This window comes from Salvelinus namaycush, chromosome 19, assembly GCF_016432855.1.
Source record: "Salvelinus namaycush isolate Seneca chromosome 19, SaNama_1.0, whole genome shotgun sequence".
Classification (NCBI taxonomy): Eukaryota; Metazoa; Chordata; class Actinopteri; order Salmoniformes; family Salmonidae; genus Salvelinus; species Salvelinus namaycush.
In genome coordinates, this window is record NC_052325.1 from 10,933,238 (window position 1) to 10,958,836 (window position 25,599).

Here is a 25,599-nt window from a genome sequence, read left to right on the forward strand (position 1 = left end):
GCTTTGTAAGTAGGAAAACCTGCAAAATCGGCAGTGTATCCAATACTTGTTCTCCCCACTGTATATATATAGTTGAAGTCGGAAGTGTACATACACCTTAGCCAAATAGATTTATAACATATATAACCCACTTTATTTAAGAATGTGAAATGTCAGAATAATAGTAGAGAGAATTATTTATTTCAGCTTTATTTATTTCATCACAATCCCAGTGGGTCAGTCTACATACACTTAATTAGTATTTAGTAGCACTGCCTTTAAATTGCTTAACTTGGGTCAAACGTTTTGGGTAACCTTCCACAAGCTTCCCACAATAAGTTGGGTGAATTTTGGCTCATTCCTCCTGACAGAGCTGGTGTAACTGAGTCAGGTATGTAGGCCTCCTTGCTCGCACACGCTTTTTCAGTTCTGCCCACAAATTGTCTATAGGATGGAGGTCAGGGCTTTGTGATGGCCACTCCAATACCTTGACTTTGTTGTCCTTAAGCCATTTTGCCACAACTTTGGAAGTATGCTTGGGGTCATTGTCCATTTGGAAGACCCATTTGCGACCAAGCTTTAACTTCCTGACTGATGTTTTGAGATGTTGCTTCAATATATCCACATCATTTTCCTGCCTCATGATGCCATCTATTTTGTGAAGTGCACCAGTCCCTCCTGCAGCAAAGCCCCCCCACAACATGATGCTGCCAGCCCTGTGCTTCACGGTTGGGATGGTGTTCTTCGGCTTGCAAGCATCCCCCTTTTTCCTCCAAACATAACAATGGTCATTATGGCCAAACAGTTCTATTTTTTGTTTCATCAAACCCGAGTACATTTCTCCAAAAAGTACGATCTTTGTCCCCATGTGCAGTTGCAAACCGTATTCTGTCTTTTTTATGGCGGTTTTGTAGCAGTGGCTTCTTCCTTGCTGAGCAGCCTTTCAGGTTATGTCGATATAGGACTTGTTTTACTGTGGATATAGAACCTTTTGTACCTGTTTCCTCCAGCATCTTCACAAGGTCCTTTGCTGTTGTTCTGGGATTGATTTGCACTTTTCACACCAAAGTACGCTCATCTCTAGGAGACAAAACGTGTCTCCTTCCTGAGCAGTATGATGGCTGCGTGGCCCCATGGTGTTTATACATGTATACTATTGTTTGTACAGATGAACATGGTACCTTCAGGCGTTTGGCAATTGCTCCCAAGGATGATCCAGACTTGTGGAGGTCTCCAATTTTTTCCTGAGGTCTTGGCTGATTTCTTTAGATTTTCCCATGATGTCAAGCAAAGAGGCACTGAGTGTGAAGGTAGGCCTTGAAATACATCGAAAGGTACCCCTCCAATTGACTCAAATGATGTCAATTAGCCTATCAGTGCTTCTACACCTGCATTGCTTGCTGTTTGGGGTTTTAGGCTGGGTTTCTGTACAGCACTTCGAGATATTAGCTGATGTACGAAGGGCTATATAAAATAAACTTGATTGATTGATTGATTGATCAGAAGCTTCTAAAGCCATGATATCATTTTCTGGAATTTTCCAAGCTGTTTAAAGGCACAGTCACCTTAGTGTATGTAAACTTCTGACCCACTGGAATTGTGCTACAGTGAATTATAAGTGAAATAATCTGTCTGTAAACAATTGTTGAAAATATTACTTGTGTCATACACAAAGTAGATGTCATAACTGCCTTGCCAAAACTATAGTTTGTTAACCAGAAATGTGTGGAGTGGTTGAAAAAGGAGATTTAATGACTCCAACCTAAGTGAATGTAAACTTCTGACTTCAACTGTATATATATATACAAAATACAATAGTTGTAAGCATTTCAGAGTTATACCATTGTTAATTAGATACTTTTCTTTCATTTATTAGGATATTTTCTCTTGACCCATATGGTCTATCCACTAGAAAGTAATTGACAATATGGACACAGATATAAAAAAATGAATACTATATATGAATACATTTTTTTAAAGTTTCCCTAAGTTGCTATAGATTGCCTGTTAATTAACAAAATTACAGAAGATTCCAGGAACATTACCGGTAGCTTTGCAACCGTACCGCTGGTTGTCCGAGCCAATTTTTCATGCAAAAATAATGATGTTGCGGAGATCACCCAGGTCACCCAGAAGAGAAGCCTTTAGGGAACAACAATATGTGTTATAGGTTTGGTCATTTGAGCTGCTCTCAAATGCTGCAGTGTATGTTTTGGATGTTATCTACCGCCTGCACACCATTGTACTGGAAACATTTGCCTTCAACCACACAAACTTGAAAAAAATATTTTGCAGCGTTCCGTGCCCCTAAAATACCTTCACTGTATGAATCATACTTTTCATCCTTTTGATTTTCCTTGTGATTGTTTGATATTATTATCCAAAATACATTGCAAACTAGGGAGAATCTCAATTGCATACTGAACGCGTCCTCTCTCGCTCCTCGCCACCTTCTCAAAACCCATTGGAGGAGAAGGCCATAGGGGCGTGACTTCTGGCTTTTACATCCAATGGGTTTTGAGAAGGAGGAGAGAGGATGCGAGGAGTATACAAGTGAGATTCACCCTAGGTTGCATTTGAATATTTCACGTATGTGGACCTACGGCATTCAATATTTTCACAAGTGCATCCTTTTCACCATAACTTTATGAAATCGTACACAAACTACTTCTAATAGGTCAGATATCACCCCAGCACACAATTTGTTGCCTATTCATCCATCTGAAGGGTCTGACTCTACAGCCTAATCCTTGTCATTTCTATTGATGAGGAGAAAATTAGTCATCCATTTGAAGGTTGTGTGGTGGTGCACTCAGACCCCCTTTATACATCCACTCAGACCCCACTTATATTTCCACTCAGACCCTCCTTATACCTCCAACCACAATGAAGCTATGCCCATGACCTTCCCACCATCTTCCCTCTGAACACTGAAAGCCATTGATTCTAATTAATTGCAGGTTTCAAACATCCAAAAGGCAAGTGCACATCCTTGAATGCGAGACAGAAACAGCCAATGGACGATAGATATTTCTTAAAATCCTGTATGTAGAAGTAAGGTAGAGAGGAGGTTTAAAAGGCGAAACGTGTTAGAGTCATCATGGGGGGATGCAGTAAACATGTTGACTTTTAATTCAGTAATTTGTTTAAAGTTATTTGAATATAATGCCAGATATTTCTAAAAGAGTACAGTATGAAAAGAGACTTTTCATTTATAGCACAGCTATTTGTCAATCCTCGACATAAATGTATTAGTCTGAGGACATACTGTGCACTGCCTTTGAGTGTAAAAATCAAGGCTAGCAAGCAAAGAAAACCAAAACAAACAGCAAATAACCATTCTATTAAATTGTGTAATAATCAATAGTTTCCCCCTAGCACAAGAATCCACAAACAAGTCAATTTCCAATGTTCTCAGTCAAGACAGCATGTGAAAAATATTACCGTGTTGCTGCTGTTTACTCTGAGCCACTGAGATGGAACATCCCTGGCTGGAAAACAGCTGTGGTCATACTGTAGATGTCCTCGTGAAGAGCTGAATATGGGAATGTCCACCAGCTGCTAAATCCCACTGTGATGGGGAATGGGATTTAATCAAACCCAAGAGACAGCTCAGCGCTTAGTTCCTTTGCTCTAATACAAGCCACAAGTGAACCCTCCCTGGCAGCTAGGGAAATAGAATGCAGTATGTTACTGTATGTCAAAGGAAGGTAATGCAGTTCGTTGCAGACTTTTTGAAAGACTCAACAAAGTTACTTGAGTTCATACAAAACACATTTGTGTTGTAAAAAGTTTTTTACACTGTTTACTTAAAGTGCCCTTGAAGTAAAAATTGGCTGAGTAATCATTATGTCTTTGTTATTACAAAATAAATGAACTACAGCAAATAATTTTGCATACAGTATAGGAGTGAGTAAAGAGAATTACAAGGTACAGATGTAGGATCGTAATTTGAGCCCGTTTGCTAGAGCAAAGAAATAATCCTGCAGCAAAATGAAATGTTAATTATTATGTGGATTATAATTAATGGATATTTTTGTAAGGGAACATTGTAAGGGAAAATACAGTTTGAAACCTCTTAAGGATCCGCCCCCTTTTTTACATTTTCGCCTAAAATGACATACCCAAATCTAACTGCCTGTAGCTCAGGACCTGATTCAAGGATATGCATACTCTTGACACCATTTGAAAGGAAACACCTTGAAGTTTGTATAAATGTGAAATTAATGTGGGAGAAAATAACACATTAGATCTGGTAAAAGATAATACAAAGAAGAAAACATTAGTTACATTTTTTTTTTTTGTACCATCATCTTTGAAATGCAAGAGAAAGACCATAATGTATTATTCCAGCCCAGGCGCAATTTAGATGTTGGCCACTAGATGGCAGCAGTGTATGTGCAAAGTGTTAGACTGATCCATTTCTGTTCAAAATGTTGTATCAAGACTGCCCAAAATTGTTTTTTTAATAACTTTTCAAGTTCATAACTGTGCACTCTCCTCAAACAATAGCATGCTATTATTTCACTGTAATAGCTACTGTAAATTGGACAGTGCAGTTAGATTAGCAAGAATTTAAGCTTTCTGCCAATATCAGATATGTCTATGTCTTGGGAAATGTTCTTGTTACTTACAACCTCATGCTAATTGCATTAGCTTACGTTAGCTCAACCGTCCCGTGGGGGAGCCACCGATCCTGTAGAGGTTTAAAGCACAGTATGTCCACCACCAATAGTTAATGGTATGTTTCCTGATTACCTGAGAGCTGAATTCACATCCAACCTAATCCACTAATCTTCAAATACACCCCTTAAAGCTCCCATGCAGTCTTTGTAATTGTATGTTTAAATAATCACTGACTAATAAATCACTCTGTGTTCATTTCATTAAAATAAACACAGAGTGATTCGTTCGCTCAGCCTCCTTTGGCCCTTGAAATGCTCCATCTGATCATGTGGGCATTAGAAAACACATGTCAATGTATTTACATAGACAGCCCTGATTTGCTGATAGGCTGGTCTAGAGCCCATCCCTTACCCAGATGAACAGTCATTGGTCTATTATAATCAGATCACATTGTGATGGTATGATGTGGGCCAAAAGTTCCATCCCACCTGAACAGGCTGAAATTCCAGGCATTTTTTTTTCAAACAGCTCCTACACAAAAAAGGTATTATGATGATTTTCCCAATTTCAGAGTGCTATTTCGACCTCCTTGTGGAAACAGGAAACAGAGAATTTAACGTTTTTAACTGCACTGCCCCTTTAACAACACAAGCCCTGATCTGTAGACTAAACATTTCATGACATAGGTGGTGCCATCAGCACAGTAAATGAAGCATTTCCACTAATGTCACCCCAAGGCTGTGGAACCAGCAACAACCCAAATGGCTGAAGTCAACCCAGAGATGGCTCATTTAGCTAACAAGCATGCTCTCTGTCTTCTTGTGGACATTATACATTCAGTAGCCTGTTAATGGTGACATTAAAACCTTATGTATCTAATATCTGACTGAATACACCACTAAAGGATCAAGACACCCTCATTACTGGAAGAGAGAATCCAAACTACTAATTTACCAGGAACAAACATTTGAAAAAGTCATTTTTAAGAGATCCACACAGCTCTCAAATCAAATCAATCAAATTTATTTGTCACGTGCGCCGTTTATAGTTGACTTCTGAAAAACTCAAAAGGAGGTAAAAACAAGTGGAAAGAGGAACTGCTAACAGGGGATCCACCAAAAGGGCAACACCGAGTTTAGGAACCTTACAGTGAAATGCTTACTTATAAGCTCTAACCAATAGTGCAAAAAATGTATTAGTTGAACAATAGGTAAGTAAAGAAATAAAACAACAGTAAAAAGACAGGCTATATACAGTAGCGAGGCTATAAAAATAGCGAGGCTTCATACAGACACTGGTTAGTCAGGCTGATTGAGGTAGTATGTACATGTATGTATGGTTTAAGTGACTATGCATATATGATGAACAAAGAGTAGCAGTAGCGTAAAAAGAGGGGTTGGCGGGTGGTGGGACACAATGCAGGTAGCCCGGTTATCCGATGTGCGGGAGCACTGGTTGGTCGGCCCAATTGAGGAAGTATGTACATGAATGTATAGTTAAAGCGACTATGCATATATGATAAACAGAGAGTAGCAGCAGCGTAAAAAGAGCATGCTATGAAAGGGTTTCTACCACTGCGGTGCATGCTAAAGTGTGCACTTTTAGTATCAGTAATCTGTCAAATAATGTTGTGTTCTTGAGCAGTGTTCAAATGCAAAGCAACTGTTGCTAATGCGGAGGAAGTCAAGACTTGATAAAGAGTCAATTGTTGCAATCCGACTTCTATAATTAAATCAAATCAAATTGTATTAGTCACATACACATTTTACAGCATGTATAAAAGGTGCAGTGAAATGCTTGCACGCTAGCTTCCTCAACTTTGCAGTACAATAAGGTAGTATGCAAAGTAATAAACGTATATGTACACAGTAGGATATACAGTTTAGATTATGAATGTGCTATGTCAACGATGACAGCATTTACACATATAAAGTGAGTAGTGATTTGGTCACGCAGTTAAATAAATAGTAAAAAAAAGGAAAAGTGTCTGTTTATTAGTAAAATACCTATTAAAACCTCAACATCCCAATGTCTGACAACTTTCCCTTTGGACTCTTTTTTGGAAGTGTACTTCAGACTTCATGTCGTATACTGCTGGGTGTGCCACACAAAGTACTGGAGGACTCTTGAAGAAACTTTGCTTCAAGGAGGGCTTCCCAAAGTAGTCCCAAAGTGGTGTTTTCTTGACATGTAGCAATTCAGTATCTGGTGTTTCTCTCCAGGTGTGAAAGAAAGTAGATGCGTTGAGTAGATGTGTAGAACTTTCTTTGATGTTTCAAACAAAAGGAAGGTATTTCTGAGAAAACCGAGCTGTCCCTGTGATATAAAAATGCATAGGAAAACTGAGTATACAATGCCCTCTGTTCTTCAGACAGAGATGGTGCTACTGTTACAGGTAGATGCTGATCATTCAAGTCCTTTCCTAGCGCCTCTTCAGAGCTTCAATCCGCTGTAACAACATCTTAGAATAGAAACTCACAAAGGCAACTAAGGTATTTTGTATTGTTTAACAAAGTTATAAAACACCCAATTTCCCTGTGTGAAAAAGTAATTGCCCCCTTACACGCAATAACTGGTTGTGCCACCTTTAGCTGCAATGACTGCAACCAAATGCTTCCTGTAGTTCTTGATCAGTTTCTCACATCACTGTGGAGGAATTTTGACCCACGCTTGCATTCAGAACTGCTTTAACTCAGCGACATTTGTGAGATTTTAAGCATGAACTGCTCATTTCAAGTGCTGCCACATCTCAATTGGGATTAGGTCTGGACTTCATATTTGTAGCTTTTTAACCATTTTCATGTAAACTCGATTGTGTGCCTGGATACAGCCCTTAGCCGTGGTATCACAACCCCCCGAGGTGCCTTACTGCAATTATAAACTGGTTACCAATGTAATTAGAAGAGCAAAAAGTAATGTTTTGTCATACCAGTGGTATACGATCTGATATCCCAACACTTTCAGACAATCAGCATTCAGGGCTCGAACCACCCAGTTAATGTCATATATATAATCCTTGAATAATTTAAAATGCTAATTACTTTCAGAGCAAATTTCATTTTCAATGCAGTTTTGGATTCTCTACTATAGTCACTACATTGAACATATGAAGAGCTTAACTATGGTAACTGCAGTCTGCATTTTTTCATCCTATCAGTCCCAAGCCAAATCAGCCCATCAGTTCCGTTTTGTCACTAATTTCATGTATCTGCTTGTGTACCCTCATATTGAAGTGTTTTACTGTGTTCTTTCAGGACAAGCAGGGCTACAAGTAGAATGGAAAACAATTTGACACAAAGTTACATTCATGGGTTTTATTGACTAATGTCCCTACAAAAATTGGGTCCACCAATCAAAACCCAGTTATAAAAAGGTAAGGGCAATATTGGCTCAGTGGGAAATTAATATTGAAATAGTCACAACTCTGTGGAGTTTGTGACAGCAACTATAGTCTATTACAATGTTATAGACACTATTTCCTGGGCGTAAATTGATTACATTTTATGTTATAGCCACAAAACATCCCTCTTTGTCTTATATCCATGTCTGTGATCTGTCCGTTAGTGTTTGAAGTCTGAAATCTCAGGAAAACATCAAGAATTATCACAATGCAATACTTATTTATAAAAACCTGTGTGTGTGTTTGTGTGAGTCTGAGCTTTCCTTGATGGGGTTGTAATAGTCTGGAGCGCAAACTGATCAGACTTGAGAAGTTTTTGTGAGAATAACAGTTTTCGGTTTGTTGTCTTGTCTATAGCGCAGCTCCCATCTAGCACACAGGCGTGTGGCTGCTATGGGCAGATCCTGGACAAATAGATGCGTCAAAGAATGTATCCAGGATGTCTGTACTTCAAACACGCCTACAAGCGATTTAGGAAGTGTTCAGAACCAATCAAATGTAGCCTGTGGCGAATTGGGACCGATATCTTTGCATAATGACAACTGTATAAGGGCACAGGGCGAGACCCAGATGCAGACACGGGAGGCAGATGGTTTGAGTGTCTGATATTTATTAGTATCCAAGGGGCAGGCAAGAGAAGAATACACCGGGGAAAATAAGCGACACCTGGAGGGGGTGGAGACAATCACAAGGACAGGTGAAACAGATCAGTGCGTGAAAAAATGACTGTCACTCTCAATACTGCAATTTAATTAAACAAATTCAATACTTGCAGAACTGTAAATTATTCTCTAATTAATTGTACATAAATATTGTATATTTGTGTACATAACATGTCATCACTATCGTTAATGACCTTGTCTAGACCAGTCCTACTGTCATTAGATTGCCATTATCTTTGAAGTCTAGTCATTTGTGTTAGGGAGTGAATTAACTACAGTAGTTCAAAGGCGTGGTGAAGCTACAGACAATGTCATCGCTGTGTCCTCCTGGTGACCCTAAGAGCCACAATCAGCTAATTACCATTTCAATCAGTGACATTGATGCCATGTATATGTTGCTAATTGGTGAGCATCAAATAGGTGAGAGTGGTGAAAGAAGCATTTGATCTTGTGTACTACTCTATTAGTTAATCAGAAAACTAAATCAACAAATTACTTTGACTTTTTTTGTTAGTTAAAATGCAGTAGTATTGGCCTTGAATATTGGCCTTGAAAAGGCGTAAAACATACGACTCATATTTACAAAAGTATGTGGACACCCCTTCAAATTAGTGGATTCGGCTATTTCAGCCACACCCGTTGCTGACAGGTGTATAAAATCGAGCACACAGCCATGCAATCTCCATAGACAAATAGAGTAAGACAGTAAAATGGCCTTACTGAAGAGCTCAGTGACGTTCAACGAGGCACCGTCATAGGATACCACCTTTCCAACAAGTCGGTTCGTCAAATTTCTGCCCTGCTAGGGCTGCCCCGGTAAATTGTAAGTGCTGTTGTTGTGAAGTGGGAACGTCTAGAAGCAACAACCACTCAGTTGGAAGTGGTAGGCCAGACAAGCTTACAGAACGGGACCGCTGAGTGCTGAAGCACGTAGAGCTTAAAAATCATCTGTCCTCGGTTGCAACACTCACTACCAAGTTCCAAATTGCCTCTGGAAGCAATGTCAGCACAATAACTGTTTGTCGGGAGCTTAATGAAATTGGTTTCCATGGCCGAGCAGCCTCACACAAGTCTAATATCACCATGCCTCGGCTGGAGTGGTGTAAAGTTCGCCGCCATTGGACACTGGAGCAGTGGAAACACGTTCTCTGGAGTGATGAATGACGCTTCACTATCTGGTATTCTGATGGACGAATCTGGAATTGGCGGCTGCCAAGAGAACACCATCTGCCCGAATGTATAGTGCCAACTGTAAAGTTTGGTAAATGAGGAATAATGGTCTGGGGCTGTGTTTCATGGTTCGGGCTAGGCCAGTTAGTTCCAGTGAAGGGGGATCATAGGCTACAGCATACTATGACATTCAAGACAATTCTGTGCTTCCAACTTTGTGGCAACAGTTTGGGGAAAGCCATTTCCTGTTTCAGCATGACAGTGCCATGTGCACAAAGTGAGGTCCATACAGAAATGGTTTGTCAAGATCGGTTTGGAAGAACTTGACTGGTCTGTACAAAGCCCTGACCTCAACCCCATCGAACGCCATTGGGATGAATTGGAACGCCAACTGCGAGCCAGGCCTAATCACCCAACCTCACTAATGCTCTTGTGGCTGAATGGAAGCAAGTGCCCGCAGCAATGTTCCAACATCTAGTGGAAAGCAGCAAAGGGGGAACCAACTCCATATTAATGCCCATGATTTTGGGCAAGCAGAAGTGTGCTTTTGGTCATGTAGAGTACGTTTCTCTAAAGTCACTACCTCACATCTTTTGAAAGTTCTTAGCTCATCTTAGTGTGATTCCACTCCATTTGCTTTCTGTTTCCTCCAGTGACATGTTTCTATTTGACTGTGCATGGATGGGAAATGTTGAGCTTCAGAGGTCATCAAATGAGTAGCTATGTCAGAGAGGTCCGCTCCACAAATAAGAATATACAGCAATATGCATCATACATATAACAGTACCACTCAAAAATATGGACACACTTACTCATTCCAGGTTTTTATTTTATTTTTGCTCTTTTCTACATTGTAGAATAATAATGAAGACATCAAAACAATGAAATAACACATATGGAATCATGTAGTAACCAAAAAAGTGTTAAAAAAATCAAAATATATTTTATATATGAGATTCTTCAAAGTAACCACCCTTTTCCTTGATGACAGCTTTTCACCCTCTTGGCATTCTCTCAACCAGCTTCACGAGATAGTCACCTAAAAGGTGTGCCTTATTAAAAGTTAATTTGTGGAATTTCTTTACTTCTTAACCCGTTTGAGCCAATCAGTTGTGTTTTGACAATGTAGGGGTGGTAAAAGACCAAGTCCATATTTATTTTAAGACATGATGCTCGGTCAATGCAGAAATTAAAGAAAAACCCTGGAATGAGTAGGTGTGTCCAAACTTTCACTGGTACTGTGTATATCAAGGCACAAGGCGAGACCCAGATGCAGAACACAGGTGGCAGATGGTTGGAGTCGTACAATGTTTAATAATACAAAGGGGTAGACAAGAGAATGGTCGTGGACAGGCAAAAGGTCAAAACCAGATCAGAGTCCAGGAGGTACAGAGTGGCAGACAGGCTCGTGGTCAAGGCAGGCAGAATGGTCAGGCAAGAGGGTACAGAGTCCAGAAACAGGCAAGTGTCAAAACCAGGAGGACTAGAAAAAAGAGAATAGCAAAAGGAGTACGGAAAAAACACACTGGTTGACATGACTAACTGGCACAGAGAGACAGGAAACACAGGGATAAATACACTGGGGAAAATAAGCAACATCTGGAGGGGGTGGAGACATTCGTAGGAACAGGTGAAACAGATCAGGGCGTGACAGTATATCTCCGCCCTGCAGAACTATTGCAGGGTTTGCCATTACAAAAGGCAGTAATATGCTTGCGATTTGTTAAATGGGGTCATGTGGAAGTGAATGTCACAAACACAGGCTATGTCAAACTCTGTCATACTTTCTCAATGTAGTACATAATGAGTACTTATTTTACATTAGGTCCCTTATTACCAAAAATGTTTAATTAAATAAATAAAACAAGTATTTTATCTGTGAACTCTGGTTCCTTTAATCTAATAGTAGTCTTTGGTTGAAGGTCTGATAACTTTCAGTATCAAAAATGTGCAAAAATAGAGAATATCAGAAAGGGAGCAAATACTTTTTCGCAGCAATGTGCTGCATATCTCTGTAACAATCAACATTCCTTGGTTTCTCCTCCTACATTCTGAAGAAAAGTCCCCTGGGTGTGCTGGCCTGGAACGATACAGGAATATATTTTTCATAATTTTCGATATTTTTACGCCACAACATCTGGAACCTAGCAACCCTCTTCACTTTAACAGCTGGTATGGAGTGCTTAGTCTGGGAGAAAATAACAGTTTGAAAACCTTTGCCACTAGCAATACAAAACTGAAGAGCTAAAGAAGTGAAACTCAGTAGAAGTGTTTTATGGTGTAAACTTTTGAATAACCCCACGCAAGGTTTTTCGGGACATACAGCATTTTCAGGGGAGACAATTCCAATGGAATAATCCACTGGTTTCATTTTTTTCATGAACAAAGCAGCTCTATTCTGATGTCAGTAATCTTTAAGACATTTTTAATTTTTATTTATTATACTTTTGCCTGAGTGAGGAAATACAGAGTAACTTAACCTTTACTTAACACCCATCCCGGATCCGGCAGCATCCTCATCAGTAAAAGCTGACTAGCATAGCGCCACAAGTAAATAATAGCATATAAATATCATGAAATCACAAGTCCAATACAGCAAATGAAAGATAAACATCTTGTGAATCCAGCCATCATTTCCGATTTTTAAAATGTTTTACAGCGAAAACACTATGTATTTCTATTAGCTAACCACAATAGCCAAAGACTCAACCGCATATTTTCACCATGTTTCTACCGCATAGGTAGCTATCACAAAACCGACCAAATAGAGATAAAATTAGTCACTAACCAAGAAACAACTTCATCAGATGACAGTCTTATAACATGTTATACAATAAATTTATGTTTTGTTCGAAAATGTGCATATTTGAGGTATAAATCATAGTTTTACATTGCAGCTACCATCAAAAATATCACCAAAGCAGCCAGAATAATTACAGAGAGCAACGTGAAATACCTAAATACTCATCATAAAACATTTATGAAAAATACATGGTGTACAGCAAATGAAAGATAAACATCTTGTGAATCCAGCCAATATTTCCGATTTTTTAAGTGTTTTACAGCGAAAACACAATATAGCATTATATTAGCTTACCACAACAGCCAAACACACAACCGCATTTATTCACCGCATAGATAGCATTCGCAAAAACCAGCAAAAGATATAAAATGAATCACTAACCTTGACCAACTTCATCAGATGACAGTCTTATAACATCAGGTTATACAATACACTTAAGTTTTGTTCGAAAATGTGCATATTTAGAGCTGCAAACCGTGGTTATACATTGTGAATATGTAGCATCGATTCACTAGAATGTCCGGAGCTATTTTGGACACTCACCTAATCTGACCAAACTCATCATAAACTTTACTAAAAAATAGATGTTGTACAGCAAATGAAAGATACACTGGTTCTTAATGCAACCGCCGTGTTAGATTTTTAAAAATAACTTTACCATAACAAACAGCTTGCGTTATTGCGAGACAGCGCCCGCCAAAACGGCAGAGAATAGGAATGAACATTTTCCACAGAAATACGAAATAACATCATAAATTGTTCTTACTTTTGCTGAGCTTCCATCAGAATCTTGTACAAGGAGTCCTAGGTGCAGAATAAATCGTTGTTTGGTTTTAGAATGTCCTTTTCTCCTGTCGAATTAGCAACCTTAGTTAGCCATGTGGCGCGAACATGCCCATCTTCTCTCGACGCAAAGAACGGAAAATTCCAAAACTCCCAATAAACGTTGAATAAACTGATACAACTCGGTTGAAAAAAACTACTTTATGATGTTATTATCACATATATCAAATAAAATCAGAGCCGGAGATATCCGCCGTGTATACCGAACGCTTTTCAGAAGCCAATGTCGATGTACTTCGCGCGCCAGAGAAGACAAAGAAATTTCCAGACCTGCCACTCCAAAAGCTCTCATTCGACCTCAGATCAAGCTAGACACCCCATTCCACCTTCCACTGCCTGTTGACATCTAGTGGAAGGCGTATGAAGTGCATGCATATCGATACATATTAGGCAATTGAATACGCAGGCCCTGGAACAGAGCATCGTTTTCAGATTTTTCACTTCCTGTATGGAAGTTTGCTGCAAAATGAGTTCTGTTTTACTCACAGATATAATTCAAACAGTTTTAGAAACTTGAGAGTGTTTTCTATACAATAGTAATAATAATATGCATATTGTACGATCTAGAATAGAGTACGAGGCAGTTTAATTTGGGCACGATTTTTTCCAAAGTGAAAACAGCGCCCCCCTATTGACAAGAAGTTTAATGTAATTATACTGTATTGAGAGGCTAACCCACCGGATTCAGACGTACACATTGTTATGTTCCCTAATAAACTACCAAAAATATTGACGCTCAACAGAGAAAGGGAACTTAGAAATGAGCCACTGACATCCAAAAGGAAACAGGTTGGGTTTTAGAATAGGTTCTGAAAGGCATCTATGGACGTGCCTACTGTGTGCTGGCCAAATAACTTGAGTAGGATCTTAAAAAAACACCTACCATGGACACCCTCTGGATTTCATATCAGACAAACTAAAATAAATAAACCACACCACTAAGGACAGGGAGTACCAACGGATATGATGAAAAACGAATATGTCACACCTGCTCCCGTTCTCCCTCCCCCCCGCTTTGTTCCCAGCTTCTGCATTAATGTTCGTATGTCATTGTATTACCCGGTTCTGATGCTGTTTCTGTCCTGTTCCATGTCTGTGCTAATTAAATGTTCAACTCTCTGTACCTGCATCTCATCTCCAGCGTTGGAGCCGGGGGGGGGGGTGCCTTAGCAGGCTCGTTAGGCGTCCACGCCCTGGCCGGCTTGAGAGGTTTCCTTGCCCCGGTTGGCTTGGCAGGCGCCCATCCCACGTCAGGCCTTAGCCGGAAAACCAGGTTTTCACGCCTCAGCCGGATCATCAGGCTCCCACGTCTCAGCGGGATCATCAGGCTGTCACGCCTCTGCCGGTTGGTTGGGCTTCTACGCCCCCGCCGGCTGATCCAGTGCCTGTGCTTCATAGCTCTGGATAAGAGCGATGATGGTGCCCCTAGGGTACTGCCCCCCGGGGGGGGGGGGGGGGGGTACTGTCATGCCTGCTTTCCAACTATATCGAGCCGGAATCAGTCGATACTTGTAAAAATGTCCATTATTTTATGCGTAACTTGTACCTATGTTTGTCCTGTGTAGTTTCATTATTTTCTTTGGGGCCTGCAATCTGTAGTTTTTCATAAAAATAGCATTTAGATTTTACATTTGAGTCATTTAGCAGAAGATTTTATCCAGAGCGACTTAAAGACACAGGATCGTAATTTGATCACTATTTCGTTGCTGATAATTTTTATGCACTCTAGGAAATGCAAACTTGTAGTGTATTCAAGGTTTAAAAAGTTTGTAGTTTTCACTTTAATGTCAGAATTAACTTACCCTAATGAAAAATGTATCAACCCCTACTTTCTTTGTTTTCTGAAATCCATAATTTTTCAATAAACGTTAATCAAATACAACCACTGACTATCCTGGTTGAGATTCAATTGGCACATGCACATTTGCACTGATTTGCCATCTTAGATCAACAGCAATGCGGCAGCAGTCAATGGTTGTATTTGTCACGTTCGTTTGTAGAAACGGACCAAGGCGCAGCGAATGTTGAGTTCCACATAATTTATTAATAGTGAAACTTAGCATAAACTAACAACGAACCGTGACTACATCGGTGCTACATACACTTACTCAAAATACAATATCCCACAAACACAGGTGGGAACAAACACAACTTAAATATGATCCCCAATTAGAGACAACGATTACCAGCTGCCTCTAATTGGGAATCTGTCACGCCCTGACCATAGAGAGCTGTTCTATGTTGGTTGGGGTGTGATAGTGACTAGGGTGGGTCATCTAGGTGAGTAATGGTTTATGTTGGCATAGTATGGTTTCCAATCAGAGACAGCTGTTTATCGTTGTCTCTGATTGGGGATCATATTTAGGCAGCCATTTCCTCATTGTGATTTGTGGGATCTTGTCTACAGATAGTTGCCTGTGTGCACACCAGTAGCGTTTTGTTTGTTCTTGTGCGTTATTGTTTTGTTTGGTGAGTTTCAATTTATTAAAATATGTGGAACTCTACGCACGCTGCGCCTTGGTCCTTTCGACGAGCGTGACAGAATCATACAAATCACCAACATAGAAACATGAAAACTAGAACACCCACATAGAAATAATAAACTAGACTAACCCCCCAGTCAAGCCCTGACTTACTCCACCATAGAAAATAAGGACTCTATGGTCAGGACATGACAGTATTTCATTAATGTATATTGAAAAATTATGGATTTCGGAAAACAAAGAGAGATGCAACTACACAGGATAAACATAGGCACAAGGTTAACGTCTCATTATTTACAATTTTTTAAGTATTGACCTTGGACGATTCCGGAGCTGAATTCCACAAAGCTTGGTCTCTGCTCCACTCCATTGGTGTAGTTAATCAGAAACATCCTTCACCATGGAGTGGAGTTAAGTCATCTATACTCGTTCAACATTTACCACACAAAAGCAAGACCATTATGTCACATGAAGGATGTTGGGAAGCAATTAGAATACAATCCTTCATAATTTGAATTGGGGACGACATCTTCATTGCTTGCTGGGAATGATTTGGTCCTTTCAATTATTTTTCCACTCCAAAGTGTGTCCTAATACAATTATTTTTTTGTGACCGGGGTTTCCTCTCAGAAAAGTGAGACATCTTTTTCTAGGGAAGAGTTGGATAGCGCCTTACTCAACTAGGAGGGAAAGAGAGACACTGTTTGAAAATAAAATCGACATCAACCTGCTAGCTACTTCCTGTTTCCTCTGAGGCTTTGCTTAGGCTTGTATGTCTAGCTTTGTCGCTAGCCCATACTCATCTTCCACTTCTATTTTTGCATATACAACTTTTATTTATTTATTTTGGTGAGCATTACTTTGTTAGGGTAGATGAATGGATGCTGAGACGTTGATGCAAAGCCTTGATATTTGAGTTTTTCTGCAGAGGAAACTTTTTCCTTCCGAATAAATGGCACACTTTGCCTTGCATGTTACAAACCAATGAGCTCTGGACGCAGAGAAGAAAACCATGTACTGTTTGTACCTCTATTCAATGTCAGATGTTGATATTCAGATTTGGTTAAATTAATAATTATACATTGGGAGAAATGAGTTCTATACTTTAACAAATTGTTCAATTTTCCTTTTTTTCCTTTTTTAACCCAAGGGTATCATGTTATGTGCTTTCTGAATAGAGTTGTTGTTTATGTTTTCTTCAACCCTCCACAGAGACAGACTACTCCTCCCGTCTAATAAGCATATTTACTTTCTCTATCTCTCTGAGAATGTATACATTTTAGTTTCCCCACAGATACACACAATGTGCAAAACATGAATCCCCAAACCCACTGAGCGGCCTTTAGGGTAACAGACTACAGCTGCGTAATGGACAGAGCCAGGTTATCGCCAATCAAGTCATCCTGGCTATTTTAATGAATGTGCTTTTCAAACTGTAAATAAGAACTCTGGTGTAATTAAATGCAACATATATCAAGAGAGCTCTATAGGCTTCCATGGAATACATTATGAAGCAGACATACTGTAAAAGCTATACTGAGGAGGAAATACAAGGCTGCTTGGGACACCATTTTATATTCTAGGTTCAGAATCTTAAACAATAGGGAAAATGCTGTCCTTAATGCTCTCAACTCTCCCTGAGATGTAATTATTTTCAGAACAGAAAACGGCCAAAGTTAATTCCAAATGGAACTGGAGAAGTACTGGAGAACTGGAGAAGTACTCCAGTTTATATCTGGAGTACTTCTCCTGTCTTATCCGGTGTCCTGTGTGAATTTAAGTATGCTCTCTCTAATTCTCTCTTTCTCTCTTTCTTTCTTTCTCTCTCTCGGACGACCTGAGCCCTAGGACCATGCCTCAGGACTACCTGGCATGATGACGCCTTGCTGTCCCCAGTCCACCTGGCCGTGCTGCTGCTCCAGTTTCAACTCTTCTGCCTGCGGCTATGGAACCCTACCTGTTCACCGGACGTGCTACCTGTCCCAGACCTGCTGTTTTCAACTCTCTAGAGACAGCAGGAGTGGTAGAGATACACTTAATGATCGGCTATGAAAAGCCAACTGACATTTACTCCTGAGGGGCTGACTTGTTGCACCCTCGACAACTACTGTGATTATTATTATTTGACCATGCTGGTCATTTATGAACATTTGAACATCTTGGCCATATTCTGTTATAATCTCCTCCCGGCACAGCCAGAAGAGGACTGGCCACCCCTCATAGCCTGGTTCCTCTCTAGGTTTCTTCCTAGGTTTGGGCCTTTCTAGGGAATTTTTCCTAGCCACCGTGCTTCTACACCTGCATTGCTTGCTGTTTGGGGTTTTAGGCTGGGTTTCTGTACAGCACTTTGAGATATCAGCTGATGCAAGAAGGGCTATATAAATATGATTTGATTTGATTTGATTTGAATGGGAATCATCCAAAAGAGAAAAGCATTTGAACTTGATGAACCTATTCATAGTTGATCAAAGCTGAATATAACATTGGTTTCTGGGTAATACAGGAAAGTAATAAACTCTCTAATTTTCTTATGTACATTCTAGTATCATATTGGGGTATTTGTGGATTACAGTCCATATAAAATACCTAAAGCATGCTGTAAAACAATCCATGGGCTCTATTTCTTGTCAGGTATCAAGGTAAGACCCAGATGCAGACTGTGTCAAAGTAACAATGTTTATTACAGCAACAGGGGCAAAGGTACAGGAAGGCAGGCAGGCTCAAGGTCAGGGGCAGGCAGACTAGTCAGGCGGGTGGGTACAGGGTCAGGACAGGCAAGGGTCAAAAACCAGGAGGACGAGGAAAGAGAGACTGGGGGAAAGCAGGAGCTAACACAAAAACGCTGGTTGACTTGACAAACAAGATGAACTGGCAACAGACAAACAGAGAACACAGGTATAAATACACAGGGGATAATGGGGAAGATGGGCGACTAATCCAAAACCCAGCCATTTTGTGTCACATGATTGGATATTTTTTTCTCTTCAGTGTTAACCCTTTCCTTTCCAAAAAAACTATATTATTACAATAATGACTTTATAAGTCCTTAGCGCTTCTGAAGGTGTAGAAGGCCCATTTTTCCCTACTGTGTTTGGGTTAGTAATAATTTGTATAGTGGCTCTATTTTTCGTCAGTATGTATTTTTTTACTATTCTGAATCCATATGTTCTTGTGGAATATGAACACAGAAATACTGGACATGTTGAACTCTTATTATGATTTGACAAAATAACAATCATGGTCTTGAATTGGACACGCATTTTTCTGGTCTCGGTCCCCTTGTCCCCCTCCCGGTCTCGATGTGGACTCGGTCTCACCATCCCTCCGGTCTTGGTCTTGACCTGGACTCGATTTGCTCCATTCTTGGTATTGAATTGGTCTCGCTTTAGGTGGTCTCGAACACAACAATGGTAAATGAATAACTTGAAGCAACCACATATTTAGCCATAGAGGGCTGTAGTGGGCAGTGAGGGGTCAAGCCTAGACACACCTAGAATATATTTATTTATCCAAAACCCAGCCCTTTTGTGTCACCGCCAGCTACTGCACCCATAATTCCGCAGGTGAAAATAGCAAAAATATTTCTGACACACCTCTGGACATGAAACACTTTAAAATAAAGCCCCATGTGTCAAATAACCCAGCTCATTGAAAGGAAATTATGAAAGAATAGCAAGTGTTTTTTGGAGCATTACAGAGAAAGGGAAACACATGGAGTCTGAAACTTATTTCCTTTCTATTCAACAAAGACATCCTTACTGCAACACATTCTCATGGAACACAGACCCCCAACAGCGCAGTTTTCTGGGCAATGCTTTCCTGTTATTCACATTGCAGACCAGGGCTTCAGTTCTCCATGTGATTTCCCTCTCAAAGATTCAGAATAGCACATTGAATGCAACTTACCACTCTTCCACTAAAAGCAAGTCACAGATTTGACATCCTGCCACATCCATCTGCGCCCTTTCAATATCAATGGCCTTGCCCGAACCATCAATTTGGAGATTTAATCTGTGCTTTTAGAGCAGTCTGGCCAAATGGAATACAGTAAACTATGATCTTTTATAATATCAAATCTGGAAGGAATCTGAACAACAAAAATGGTTTTTACACAGAGGATGAAGAGGTAAAATAGTGCTGAGCAGCAGACAGTCTGACAGCAGAACCCGTCAAATTGGGGCGGCAGGTAGCCTAGTGGTTAGAGCATTGGGCAAGTAACCGAAATTTTGCTAGATCAAATCCCTGAGCTGACAAGGTAAACATCTATTGTTCTTCCCCTGAACAAGGCAGTGAACCCACTGTTTCTAGGGTGTCATTGTAAATAATAACTTGTTCTTAACTGACTTGCAATAGTTAAATAAAGGTAAAAGAACACCGCTAACGACCAACCCTGATGTTGCCACTGTTTACACTTAATTAAAGTGTGAGGTGCAGAGAATACATTTCACTCACATTAATTAATCCACAGAATATAATTGACGCAAATTAATTAATCCAGATAATATATTTGATTTACATTAATTAATCCATAGAATATATCCGACTCACATTAATACATCCAGAGAATGTATTTGACTGACTATTAATAAATCCAGAGAATACATTTGACTCACATTAATTAATGGAGAGAATACATTTGACTCACATTAATTAATGGAGAGAATAGATTTGACTCACATTAATTAATGTAGAGAGTCGATTTGACTCACATTAATTACTCCATAGAATATATTTGACTCTTAATTCAGAGAATAAAGTGTTTCCTTTCAAATGGAACCAATATGCATATCCTTGCTTCAGAGCCTGAACTACAGGCAGTTAGATTCAGAGCCTGAGCTACAGGCAGTTAGATTCAGAGCCTGAACTACAGGCAGTTAGATTCAGAGCCTGAGCTACAGGCAGTTAGATTCAGAGCCTGAGCTACAGGCAGTTAGATATGGGTCATTTAGACGAAAAATGAAAAAAAGGGGGCTATCCCTATGAAGTTTTAAAATGTTTTTTGCATATAATAGATTTTACTCACATGAATTAATCCATATAACATTTTTGACTCACATTAATTAATCCATAGAACATATTTGACTCAAATTAATTAACCAAGATAATACATTTGACTCACATTTAATTTATCCATAGAATACTCACATTAATTATCCCATATAATAAAATGGACTCAGATTGATTAATTCAGAGAAAACATTTGACTCAAATGAATTAATTCATAGAATGTATCTGACTCACGTTAATAAATTCAGAGAATATATTTGACTCATATTAATTAATCCAGAGAATACATTTAACTCACATTAATTATTCCATATAATATACTTTACTCACATTAATTAATCCATAAAATATATTTGACTCAAATGAATTAATCCAGAGAATATATTTGAATTACATAAACTACTCCATAGAATACATTTGTCTGAGATTAATTCATCCATAGAAAACATCTGACTCACATTAATTATTCAGTTTTAAATGTTTTAATTGTATTTATTTCATCTTTATTTAACCAGGTAGGCCAGTTGAGAACAAGTTCTCATTTACAACTGCGACATGGCCAAGATAAAGCAAAGCAGTGTGACACAAATAACAACACAGAGTTACACATGGAATAAACAAACGTACAGTCAATAACACAATAGAAAAAAATCTATATACAGTGTGTGCAAATGAGGGAGGTAGGAGGTAAGGGAGTAAGGCAATAAATAGGCAGTAGTGGCAAAGTAATTACAATTTAGCAATTAAACACTGGGGTGATAGATGTGGAGAAGATGAATGTGTAAATAGAGATACTGGGGTGCAAAGGAGGAAAAATAAACAATATGGTGATGAGGTAGTTGGGTGGGCTATTTACAGATGGGCTATGTACAGGTGCAGTGATCTGTGAGCTGCTCTGACAGCTGACGCTTAAAGTTAGTGGGGGAGATATGAGTCTCCAGCTTCATTGATTTTTGCAGTTCGTTCCAGTCATTGGCAGCAGAGAACTGGAAGGAAAGGCAGCCAAAGAGGAATTGGCTTTGGGGGTGACCAGTGAAATATACCTGCTGGAGCGCGTGGTACGGGTGGGTGCTGCTATGGTGACCAGTGAGCTGAGATAAGGTGGGGCTTTACCTAACAGAGAATTAGATGACCTGGAGCCAGTGTGTTTGGCGGCAAGTATGAAGCGAGGGCCAGCCAACGAGAGCATACAGGTCGCAGTGGTGGGTAGTATATGGGGCTTTGGTGACAAAACAGATGGCACTGTGATAGACTGCATCCAATCTGCTGAGTAGAGTGTTGGAGGCTATTTTGTAAATGACATCGCCGAAGTCGAGGATCGGTAGGATGGTCAGTTTTACGAGGGTATGTTTGGCAGCATGAGTGAAGAATGCTTTGTTGCAAAATAGGAAGCCGAATCTATATTTAATTTTGGATTGGAGATGCTTAATGTGAGTCTGGAAGGAGAGTTTACAGTCTAACCAGACACCTAGGTATTTGTAGTTGTCCACATATTCTAAGTCAGAACCGTCATGAGTAGTGATGCCAGTCGGGCGGGCGGGTGCAGGCAGCGATTGTTTGAAGTGCATGCATTTAGTTTTACTAGCATTTAAGAGCAGTTGGAGGCCACGGAAGGAGTGTTGTATGGCTTTGAAGCTCGTCTGGAGGATTGTTAACACAGTGTCCAAAGAAGGGCCAGATGTATACAGAATGGTATGGGATCAGAGAATCACCAGCAGCAAGAGCGACATCATTGATGTATACAGAGAAAAGAGTCGGCCCGAGAATTTAACCCTGTGGCACCCCCATAGAGACTGACAGAGGTCTGGACAACAAGCCCTTCGATTTGACACACTGAACTCGGTCTGAGAAGTAGTTGGTGAACCAGGCAAGGCAGTCATTTGAGAAACCAAGGCTGTTGAGTCTGCAGATAAGAATGTGGTGATTGACACAGTCGAAAGCCTTGGCCAGGTCGATGAATACGGCTCCTCAGTATTGTCTTTTATCGATGGCGGTTATGATATAGTTTAGGACCTTGAGGGTGGCTGAGGTGCACCCATGATGCACCCAAATGGTCGGTGACCTGTTTGTTAACTTGGCTTTCTAAGATCTTAGAAAGGCAGGGTAGGATAGATATAGGTACGTAACAGTTTGGGTCTAGAGTTTCTCCCCCTTTGAAGAGGGGGATGACCATGGCAGCTTTCCAATCTTTGGGGATCTCAGACGATACGAAAGAGAGGTTGAACAGGCTAGTAATAGGGGTTGCGACAATTGCGGTGGATAATTTTAGAAAGAGAGGGTCCAGGTTTTCTAGCCCAGATGATTTGTAGGGGTCCAGATTTTGCAACTCTTTCAGAACATCAGCTGTCTGGATTTGGGTGAAGGAGAAATGGGGGAGGCTTGGGCAAGTTGCTGTGGGGTGTGCAGAGCTGTTGACCGGGGTAGGGGTAGCCAGGTGGAAAGCATGGCCAGCAGTAGAAAAATGCTTATTGAAATTCTCAATTATCGTAGATTTATCGCTGGTGACAATGTTTCCTAGCCTCAGCTCATTGGGCAGCTTGGAGGAGGTGCTCGTATTCTCCATGGACTTTACAGTGTCCCAGAACTTTTTGTAGTTTGTGCTACAGTGTGCAAATTTCTGTTTGAAAAAGCTAGCCATTTCTTTCCTAACTGCCTGTGTATATTGGTTCCTAACTTCCCTGAAAAGTTGCATATCGTGGGGGCTTTTCGATGCTAATGCAGTATGCCACAGGATGTTTTTGTGCTGGTCAATGGCAGTCTGGTCTGGAGTGTTCCTGGTTCAACATTTTTTTTAATGGGCATGCTTATTTAAGATGGTGAAGCACTTTTAAACAATAACAAGGCATCCTCTACTGACAGAATGAGGTCAATATCCTTCCAGGATACCCGGGCCAGGTCGATTAGAAAGGCCTGCTCGCTGAAGTGTTTTAGGGAGTGTTTGACAGTGATGAGGGTTGGTCGTTTGACCGCAGACCCATTATGGAGGCAGGCAATGAGGCAGTGATCGCTGAGATCCTTGTTGAAGACACCAAAGGTGTATTTAGAAGGCAGGTTGGTCAGGATGATATCTATGAGGGTGCCCGTGTTTACAGATTTGGGGTTGTACCTGGTAGGTTCATTGATAATTTGTGTGAGATTGAGGGCATCTAGCTTAGCTTGTAGGACGGACGGTTTGTTAAGCATGTCCCAGTTTAGGTCACCTAACAGTACGAGCTCTGAAGATAGATGGGGGACAATCAATTCACCCTGGTGTCCAGGGAACAGCTGGGGGCTGAAGGTGGTCTATAACTGAAGGTGGTCTATAACAAGCGGCAACAGTGAGAGACTTGTTTCTGGAAAGGTGGATTTTTAGATGTAGAAGCTTGAATTGTTTGGGCACAGACCTGGATAGTATGACAGAACTGCATTAGATTACAACTCCGCCCCCTTTGGCAGTTCTATCTTGTAGGAAAATGTTATAGTTAGGGATGGAAATTTCAGGATTTTTGCTGGCCTTCCTAAGCCAGGATTCAGACACGGCTAGGATGTCAGAGTGTGCTAAAGCAGTGAATAAAGCACACTTAGGGAGGAGGCTTCTAATGTTAACATGCTTGAAACCAAGGCTTTTACTGTTACAGAAGTCAACAAAGGAGAGCACCTGGTTAATGGGAGTGGAGCTAGGTGCTGCAGGGCCTGGATTAACCTCTACATCACCAGAGAAACAGAAGAGGAGTAGGATAAGGGTACGGCTAAAGGCTATAAGAACTGGTCGTCTAGTGCCTTCGGAACAGAGAGTAAAAAGAGCAGGTTTCTTGGCGTGAAAGAATAGATTCAAGGCATAATGCACAGACAAGGGTATGAGATGTTAGCCAGGAGTAGCCACTCGGATAGGAGCTAGCTAGCTGCAATGATCCAGGTGAAAATGTTCAGAGCTTGCGGTAGGAATCCGGAGATGTGGAGATTTGGTGGAGAAAAAGCAGTCCGGTATGCTCTGGTTTGAATTGCACTGTGCAGACAGGCAGGAGTTGACCGGGCTAAGGATAGCTGATGACCGCTAGCAGTGGCTAACTGACTACTAGTTAGTAGCTAGTTAGCTGGCTAGCTTCTGTTGGGGGTGCCGGTTCTAAAGCATAGAAAATAGCAGATCCATAACACATTGGGTGAGGCGGGTTGCAGGAGATTATGTTGAAATTGAGGTTAAAAATATATATACGAAATATATACGAACAAAAAAAGATATATACACGGGACACAAGAAGACAAAGACAAAGACGTCTGAAATGCTTCGACATTTTGACTCACATTAATTATTCTATAGAACATATTTTACTCACATTAATTTATCCATAGAATACATTTGACTCACATAAATTAATTCATAGAACATATTTTACTCACACAAAATAATTCATTGAACATATTTGACTCACACAAATGAATCCATAGAATACATTTGACTCAAATAAATTAATCCATAGAATACATTTGATTCACATTAATTCATCCAGATGCATAATGGTACATGACTGAACAGCTACAATGTGTCATATGGGGTTACATTATGCTGGGTAGTAATAGAATAGACATCTGGAGTTTGATTAAAGACCTTGTGTGCCTCAGACAGGGGTTAGAGGTTGTGCTGCTAAC